Genomic DNA, 9,211 nt, shown 5'->3' with positions numbered 1-9,211 from the left:
GGGGTTCCCTGGGCCACATGCAGGCGCCTCTGAAACACCTGCCGGGGTGCTGGCTCCGCCTGGGCAACCCATTGCAGTGCCCGAGCCCCTCCAAAAAACACAGCGAGAAACCTTTCTCCGGGAGCTGACATGAAGCTCCCCTGCCTCAGCCTCGGGCCACGTGCCCCGGGCCTCCCAGCGCAGGCTCCTTTCCAGCAGCCCCCTCGGCAGAAGGCGGCTCAGGGCTCCCCTCTGCCCCCCCGGCCGGCTCCGCTCCGGCCCCGCTCCCGCCACGGCCCCGCTCGGCTCTGCACGGGGAAGGAACGCGCCCAGCCCCGGCCCGACACCCCGCGGGGGCCGCGCACCGGGGATCCCTCCCCGGGGCTCACTCATTGGGGGTCCCTCCCCGGGGCTCACTCACCGGGGGTCACTTGCCAGGGGTTGTTCACCGCGGGTCGCTCACCGGCTGTCACTTACTGGGGGTCACTCGCCGGGTGTCGCTCAGCAGCAGCCACTCGCCGGGGGCCGCGCACGGGGGTCCTTCCCCCGGGGCCACGCACCGGGGGCCACTCGCCGGGGGTCTCTCCGCCGGGGCCGCGCACCGGGGCCACTGCCCGGGGGCCGCTGCCCGGGGGCCGCTCAGCGGCAGCGCCCCCGCTCCCGGCCCCGCCCGCTCCCACCCTCACCCAAACCCCACCAACCGCCCTTCTCGGCCCCGCCCTCGCCCCGCCCAATCCCCGCCTCGCCCCGCCCACTCCACCGCCTCCCATTGGCTGCGCACGTTCGGCCGTGGAGCGAGGAGCGCGCGGGGAGCGTTGCCTGGAAACCGGCGAGGGAATCCCGGGAATCCTCGAGGCGCCGGCGCTGCCCCGCCACTCCTGGAGCCAGCGGCCGTGCCCGCGCGGCGAGCGGGCACTCAGCGCCTGGCTGCGGCCGCCACAACGGCCAGGGAAGCAGGCGCGCAGAAGGCGCGCTTCGGCCCCCGGCCAGCGAGGAGCCTAAAAAGAACAAAAGTGTTGAAAGAGAGGGAACTCATCGCACCATCACAGAACATGCTGAGTTGGAAGGGACCCACGAGGAGCGTCGAGTGCAAGCCTTTGCCCGGCACAGGACCGACCCCAAGAGTCACACCGTGTGCCTGAACTCTGCCAGCCTTGGTTTGTGACCACTGCCCTGGGGAGCCTGGTCCAGTGCCAACCACCCTCGGAGGGAAGAACCTTTCCCAAATATCCACCCTAAACCCACGTGAAAAAAACCTATTTGCAACCAAAAAAAAAAAGTTTCTATTTCTTCCTTCCCCTTCTCCTTATTTAGTGTTTACACAACAGTACTGCAGTGCCCTACTGGCTCAAAACTGAACTACTTGAAGTCCTTGCCGTATAGGCTGGATTTTGCCCCTTAGGCAGAGGCTAATCTGTCTGCAGTCCACCAGGACTGCCAGAGCTTGGGGAAGGGATGGAGGCTATCGCAGGAAGGAACAGAGATGCGGAGATATTCCCTGATATTCTACTCTAGAAGCGGCTCAAGAGACAGCCCTGGAGTTGGAAACACTTGCCTTCGTCACTGGACGATCTTGTCCAGCACCACAGAAAGGATCTTCTCCTCCGGCAAAGCCGCAGCTTCCCGGGAGCCGTGGATTGAGAACCGGTGTCTTGGGGACAGGAGCTGCTGGGCCACCTGCTCCTGGGAATCTTAGACGGCAATGGCCTGGGCTCCCACTCCTACCCGCAGCCTTTTGCTGCCATGTGCATCCTCGGCGAGGAGCGGGCTCTGCTCTTCCCCGCCCCTCCCCGGCAGCAGGGAGACCTGGCCAGAGGGGCTCCTGTGTGTGACTCCGGCAGGTCTCCCAAAGGCTCTGGGAGGGATGGAGTCTCTTGCCAGAAGTAACTGAGGTGCCGAGATACTCCGTCCCTTGCTCTTGCCATACTGGATCGGGGAAGAGCCCTGGAGTCGGGAACACCTGCTTTTGCCATAGGAGACAACGCAGCAAATGTTCCTGCACAGGATCCTGATGTGGCACTGGGAGAGCATCAAGGGACGCATGGATTGGGCACCTCATATTTGGGATAAAGTGCCGTTTGTCTTCAATTTTCAGAGACGAGTGCAGGATTCTGAAAAGAAACAAACAACAGCCTTTATCCCAAAAAAGAAAGCCTGTATGCTTTCGCTTTGAGGGCCAGTTGGTGGCACAGCCTGGGCACTTCTTGGGCAGCAAGAGCTTCTGTGGTGGCACCTTTTGTCTGGCATCAATCTTCATTTGCATTCAATTTTTGGATCTACATGGGCCATTGCAGAGCAGCGCTGAAAAAAAAGGAAAAGCAGCCCTTTCCTCCAGGAAAGAAAGTCTGGATCCTTTGGCTTCAGGTGCAGTTGGTGGGGCAGCCTGGGCACTTCTTGGGCAGGAAAGAGATTTCTGTGGTGGCACCTTCTGTCTGGCAGGAATCTTCATTTGCTTTCATTTTTCAAAAGGTGGGACCGGTCATTGCAGCACAGGGCTGAAAAAAGGGAACAGCAGCTCTTTCCCTAAGGAAAAAAAGTCTGGATCCTTTCGCTTCTGCTGCAGTTATTGGGGCAGCCTGGGCACTTCTTGGGCAGCAAGAGTTTTCTGTGGTGGCACCTTCTGTCTGACAGCAATCTTTATTTGGATTCAATTTTCCAGGAGGTAGGACCAGCCATTGCAGAGGAGAGTTGAAAAAAAGGAACAGTAGCTCTTTCCACCAGGAAAAAAAGTCTGGATCCTTTGGTTTCAGGTGTAGTTGTTGGGCAGCCTGGGCACTTCTTGGGCAGAAAAGATCTTTCTGTGGTGGCACCTTTTATCTGGCAGGAGTCTTCATTTGGAGTAAGTTTTGCAGAAGGTGGGACAGGCCATTGCATCGCAGGGAAGAAAAAAATGGAACACCAGTTCTTTCCACCAGGAAAAACAGTCGGGAAGCTTTGGCTTCAGGTGTAATTGGTGCAGGCTGGGCCCTTGTTTGGCAACAATAGTTTTCTGTGGTGGCACCTTTTGTCTGGCAGGAATCTTCATTTGGATTCAATTTTTCAAAAGGTGGGACCGGTCATTGCAGCGCAGGGCTGAAAAAAGGGAACAGCAGCTCTTTCCACCAGGAAAAAAAGTCTGGAACCTTTGGCTTTGAGGTTCAGTTGTTGGGGTAGCCTGGGCACTTCTGGGCAGCAAGAGTTTTCTGTGCTGGCACCTTTTGTCTGGCAAGAATCTTCATTTGGAGTAAATTTTTCAGAAGGTGGGAAAGGCCATTGCAGTGCAGGGTTGAAAAAAGGGAACAGCAGCTCTTTCCAACAGGAAAAAAAGTCTGGAAGCTTTGGCTTGGAGGTGCAGTTGGTGGGGCAGCCTGGGCACTTCTTGGGCAGCAAGAGTTTTCTGTGGTGCCACCTTTTGTCTGGCAGAAATCTTCATTTGGATTCAATCTTTAAAATGGTGGGACAGGCCATTGCAGAGCAGCGCTGAAAAAAGGGAACAGCAACCCTTTCCACATGGAAAAACAGTCTGGAAGCTTTGGCTTCAGGTGTAGTTGGTGCAGGCCGGGTACTTCTTGGGCAGGAAGACCTTTCTGTGGTGGCACCTTTTGTCTGGCAGGAATCTTCATTTGCATTCAAATTTCAGGAGGTGGGAAAGGCCATTGCATCGCAGGGCTGAAAAAAGGGAACAGCAGCTCTTTCCCTAAGGAAAAATCTCTAGATCCTTTCGCTTTTGCTTCAGTTGGTGGGGCAGCCTGGATACTTCTTGGGCAGCAAAAACTTTCTGTGGTGGCACCTTTTGTCTGGCAAGAATCTTCATTTGGTGTATATTTTGCAGAAGGTGGGACACGTCATTGACTCACAGTTCAGAAAAAAGGGAACAGCAGCTCTTTCCACCAGGAAAAAAAGTCTGGAAGCTTTGGGTTGGAGGTGCAGTTGGTGGGGCACCCTGGGCACTTCTTGGGCATCAAAGAGCTTTCTGTGGTGGCACGTTTTATCAGGCAGGAATCTTCATTTTGAGTAAATTTTGCAGAAGGTGGGACAGACCATTGCATCGCAGGGCACAAAAAATGGAACAGCAGATCTTTCCACCAGGAAAAACAGTCGAGATGCTTTGGCTTCAGGTATAGTAGGTGCAGGCTGGGCACTTCTAGGGCAGGAAGAGTTTTCTGTGGTGGCACCTTTTGTCTCACAGGAATCTTTATTTGCATTCAATTTTCCAGGAGGTGGGACCGGCCATTTCAGCACAGGGCTGAAAAAAAGGAAAAGGAGGCCTTTTCGTAGGAAAAAAAGTCTGGATACTTTGGTTTCAGGTGCAGTTGTTGGGGAAGCCTGGGCACTTCTTGGGCAACAAAGAGCTTTCTGTGGTGGCACCTTTTGTCTGCCAGGAATCTTCATTTGAATTCAATCTTTGAAAAGGTGGGACCGGCCATTGCAGCACAGGGCTGAAAAAAGGGAACAGCAGCTCTTTCCCTAAGGAAAAAAAGTCTGGATCCTTTCGCTTCTGCTGCAGTTGGTGGGGCAGCCTGGGCACTTCTTGGGCAGCAAGACCTTTCTGTGGTGGCACCTTTTGTCTGGCAGGAATCTTCATTTGCATTTAAATTTTAGGAGGTGGGACCGGCCATTGCAGCGCATGGCTGAAAAAAGGGAACAACAGCTCTTTCCCTAAGGAAAAACAGTCTGGAAGCTTTGGCTTTGAGGTGCAGTTGGTGGGGCAGCCTGGGCACTTCTTGGGCAGCAAGACCTTTCTGTTGTGGCACCTTTTGTCTGGCACGAATCTTCATTTGGATTTTTTTTTTTAAAAGGTGGGACCGGCCATTGCAGAGCAGGGTTGTAAAAAGGGAACAGAAGCTCTTTCCCTAAGGAAAAACAGTCTGGAAGCTTGGGGTTTGAGGTGTAGTTGGTGCAGCCTGGGCACTTCTTGGGCAGCAAGAGTTTTGTGTGATGGCACGTTTTGTCTGGCGGGAATCTTCATTTGCTTTCAATTTTTTATAAGGTGGGACCGGCCATTGAACACAGGGCAGAAAAAAGGGAACAGCAGCTCTTTCCCTAAGGAAAAAAAGTCTGGAAGCTTTGGCTTGGAGGTGCAGTTGGTGGGGCAGCCTGGGCATTTCTTGGGCAGCCAGGAGCTTTCTGTGGTGGTACCTTTTTTCTGGCAGGAATCTTCATTTGCATTTAAATTTTAGGAGGTGGGACCGGCCATTGCAGCGCAGGGCTGAAAAAAGGGAACAGCAGCTCTTTCCTTAAGGAAAAAAAGTCTGGAACCTTTGGCTTGGAGGTGTAGTTGTTGGGGTAGCCTCGGCACTTCTTGGGCAGCAAAGAGCTTTCTGTGGTGGCACCTTTTGTCTGGCAGCAATCTTCATTTGGATTCTATTTCTCAGGAGGTGCGACAGGCCATTGCAGCGCAGGGTTAAAAAAAGGGAACAGCAGCTCTTTCCCTAAGGAAAAAAAGACTGGAAGCTTTGGCTTTGAGGTGTAGTTTTTGGGGCAGCCTGGGCACTTCTTGGGCATCAAAGAGCTTTCTGTGGTGGCACCTTTTGTCTGGCAGGAATCTTCATTTGGATTCTATTTTTAGGAGGTGGGACAGGCCATTGCAGCGCAGGGCTGAAAAAAGGGAACAGCAACCCTTTCCCCCAGGAAAGAAAGTCTGGATCCTTTGGCTTCAGGTGCAGTTTGTGGGGTAGCCTGGGCACTTCTTGGGTAGAAGGAGCTTTCTGTGGTGGCACCTTTTGTCTCGCAGGAATCTTTAATTGGATTCAATTTTGGGAGTTATTTTGGTCATTGTAGCGCAGGGCTGAAAAATGGATGAGCAGCTCTTTTCCACAGGAAAGTAAGTCTGGATCCTTTGGCTTCAGGTGCAGTTGGTGGGGCAGCCTGGGCACTTCTTGGGAAGCAAGAACTTTCTGTGGTGGCACCTTTTTTCTAGGAGGTGTTTGTTCCCTGTTAGCAAGTCCCTTATGGCATCAATCACAGAGCGCTGGGACTGCTCACAGGGCGTGATGAAGTAAGACACCGGTAGTCGAGAAAGAGGGGCTAGAAAATTAAATTCCTGTATCTAGTTGCCTTCCCTAATTACAGAAATCGATACTCTTGTGACATGATCTGTACTGACCCTGCTAAGGATGTACTTTTGCCCTGACCCCTTGCTCCAGATGTTCCAGGTACACCAAAGGAAACAAGAGAGAATCTCAGCGAAGCCAAAAATCAGCTCTTATGGCAGTTGACACTCTATGGGGTTTAGCACTGGAGCTCAATCTCTCTGGGATGGCTGGTCCAGAACAGTGTATTTACTGAATGGTGCTGTTGCTGAACTTCCCTGGGCATGTTGCAATTGGCTACTGAGGCTGAAAGGTTTCCTCGAAGGATTTTTATCTTTTGAAACTACAGGCTGAATTTGAGGGATAAACTCCAGTATTCTAAAAGTGGAAAGTTGATCAAACAGAAAAGAGTGTTTCTTCTACAACAGATTTGAAATAGTCCACTTGTAAAAATCACAAAGCTTGAAGCCTACTCAGCAGAGCTGATTCCTCATCTGCACTGATCATCAGCAACTGGCCTCTCTCCTATTTCAGGGTCTCATCTGTGTACACTGGATTAAGGCCTCCTAACTTCTTAAGAAAAGTAGTGTTATAAGTTCACTTTTCTGGCAAGGTTTCCTTAGCAGATGGGTTGAAAAGCAAAACTTTGGTGCCATGACCAATGAATGCAGAGCGGTGCTAGAGAGCCCAAGGTTATTTGTGGTGCTAGCTTTGCTCCACTCTCTAAGAACTTCTGTCCAGATCAGTGCTGGCAACAAGAATTCCAGGTTAACGCTTGTTTCATTTTTCAGGCTTTGCATTTCAAGAATGGAGAGTTGTTATTGGAAACGCTGCCATGGCTGTCAGTAACAGCCTCGGAAAACAGTTTTTCTTATTTCTGAAGGGAGAAGTTTCCAACCCAGCTTTGGAGTATGCAAATAGTTGAATGACTTGTTGTACAATTGGAAATAAAAATCCATACAGTAGCTCTGATTAATGTCTTAACTTATATTTGGCTAAAGAGTCCTTTTCTTGTTACCTTCTTTAAAAAATAGAACCCATAAGCAGAAAGGTGATCTCCTAAACTGTTGTAACCTTTTAAGTCCACTTGTTGCCACACAACAATAGCATGCCAATATCACATCCAAAGATACAGAATCTTACAGAGATACACACAAATGTATACCTATACATATCTATGTATCTATATCTATCTACCTATACATATCTATACAAATACACACAAGAAAGTTTGGGGTTCCTGATGAGAGTTCTACACGGGTAATGAACAGAGGACTGGTTTGATGTGTCAGACAACTGGGGGGACCAAGAACGTATGTTCTGAGCTTTGATTTACTGTCCTGGTTTGTAACTGCCTGCCTTCCCTTTGGGGGGAACACAGGCCTCTATTTTGGATGGTCTGTTTTGTTTTACTTTGCAGTGTAGACTAGGGGCAGAAGAGTTTGTGGAGCCAAACAGCTCGATGCAGATTCAGTTCCTTTGGTGGTGCCTAAAACTCAGGAGCTGGACTCCACGGTGCCGGTGGGACCCTCCCAACTCAGCCCGTTCCATGATTCCATCAAGTCCAACTGTCAACCCAGCACTGGCCCAGGAACCCCCAAACCACTAAAGTGTGTCACCCATGGCCACATGCAGGCGCCTCTGAAACACCTGCCGGGGTGCTGGCTCCGCCTGGGCAACCCATTGCAGTGCCCGAGCCCCTCCAAAAAACACAGCGAGAAACCTTTCTCCGGGAGCTGACATGAAGCTCCCCTGCCTCAGCCTCGGGCCACGTGCCCCGGGCCTCCCAGCGCAGGCTCCTTTCCAGCAGCCCCCTCGGCAGAAGGCGGCTCAGGGCTCCCCTCTGCCCCCCCGGCCGGCTCCGCTCCGGCCCCGCTCCCGCCACGGCCCCGCTCGGCTCTGCACGGGGAAGGAACGCGCCCAGCCCCGGCCCGACACCCCGCGGGGGCCGCGCACCGGGGATCCCTCCCCGGGGCTCACTCATTGGGGGTCCCTCCCCGGGGCTCACTCCCCGGGGGTCACTTGCCAGGGGTTGTTCACCGCGGGTCGCTCACCGGCTGTCACTTACTGGGGGTCACTCGCCGGGTGTCGCTCAGCAGCAGCCACTCGCCGGGGGCCGCGCACGGGGGTCCTTCCCCCGGGGCCACGCACCGGGGGCCACTCGCCGGGGGTCTCTCCGCCGGGGCCGCGCACCGGGGCCACTGCCCGGGGGCCGCTGCCCGGGGGCCGCTCAGCGGCAGCGCCCCCGCTCCCGGCCCCGCCCGCTCCCACCCTCACCCAAACCCCACCAACCGCCCTTCTCGGCCCCGCCCTCGCCCCGCCCAATCCCCGCCTCGCCCCGCCCACTCCACCGCCTCCCATTGGCTGCGCACGTTCGGCCGTGGAGCGAGGAGCGCGCGGGGAGCGTTGCCTGGAAACCGGCGAGGGAATCCCGGGAATCCTCGAGGCGCCGGCGCTGCCCCGCCACTCCTGGAGCCAGCGGCCGTGCCCGCGCGGCGAGCGGGCACTCAGCGCCTGGCTGCGGCCGCCACAACGGCCAGGGAAGCAGGCGCGCAGAAGGCGCGCTTCGGCCCCCGGCCAGCGAGGAGCCCTAAAAAGAACAAAAGTGTTGAAAGAGAGGGAACTCATCGCACCATCACAGAACATGCTGAGTTGGAAGGGACCCACGAGGAGCGTCGAGTGCAAGCCTTTGCCCGGCACAGGACCGACCCCAAGAGTCACACCGTGTGCCTGAACTCTGCCAGCCTTGGTTTGTGACCACTGCCCTGGGGAGCCTGGTCCAGTGCCAACCACCCTCGGAGGGAAGAACCTTTCCCAAATATCCACCCTAAACCCACGTGAAAAAAACCTATTTGCAACCAAAAAAAAAAAGTTTCTATTTTCTTCCTTCCCCTTCTCCTTATTTAGTGTTTACACAACAGTACTGCAGTGCCCTACTGGCTCAAAACTGAACTACTTGAAGTCCTTGCCGTATAGGCTGGATTTTGCCCCTTAGGCAGAGGCTAATCTGTCTGCAGTCCACCAGGACTGCCAGAGCTTGGGGAAGGGATGGAGGCTATCGCAGGAAGGAACAGAGATGCGGAGATATTCCCTGATATTCTACTCTAGAAGTGGCTCAAGAGACAGCCCTGGAGTTGGAAACACTTGCCTTCGTCACTGGACGATCTTGTCCAGCACCACAGAAAGGATCTTCTCCTCCGGCAAAGCCGCAGCTTCCCGGG

This window comes from Pseudopipra pipra, chromosome 31 (assembly GCF_036250125.1).
Source record: "Pseudopipra pipra isolate bDixPip1 chromosome 31, bDixPip1.hap1, whole genome shotgun sequence".
Lineage (NCBI taxonomy): Eukaryota > Metazoa > Chordata > Aves > Passeriformes > Pipridae > Pseudopipra > Pseudopipra pipra.
This window is presented reverse-complemented; position numbering follows the sequence as displayed.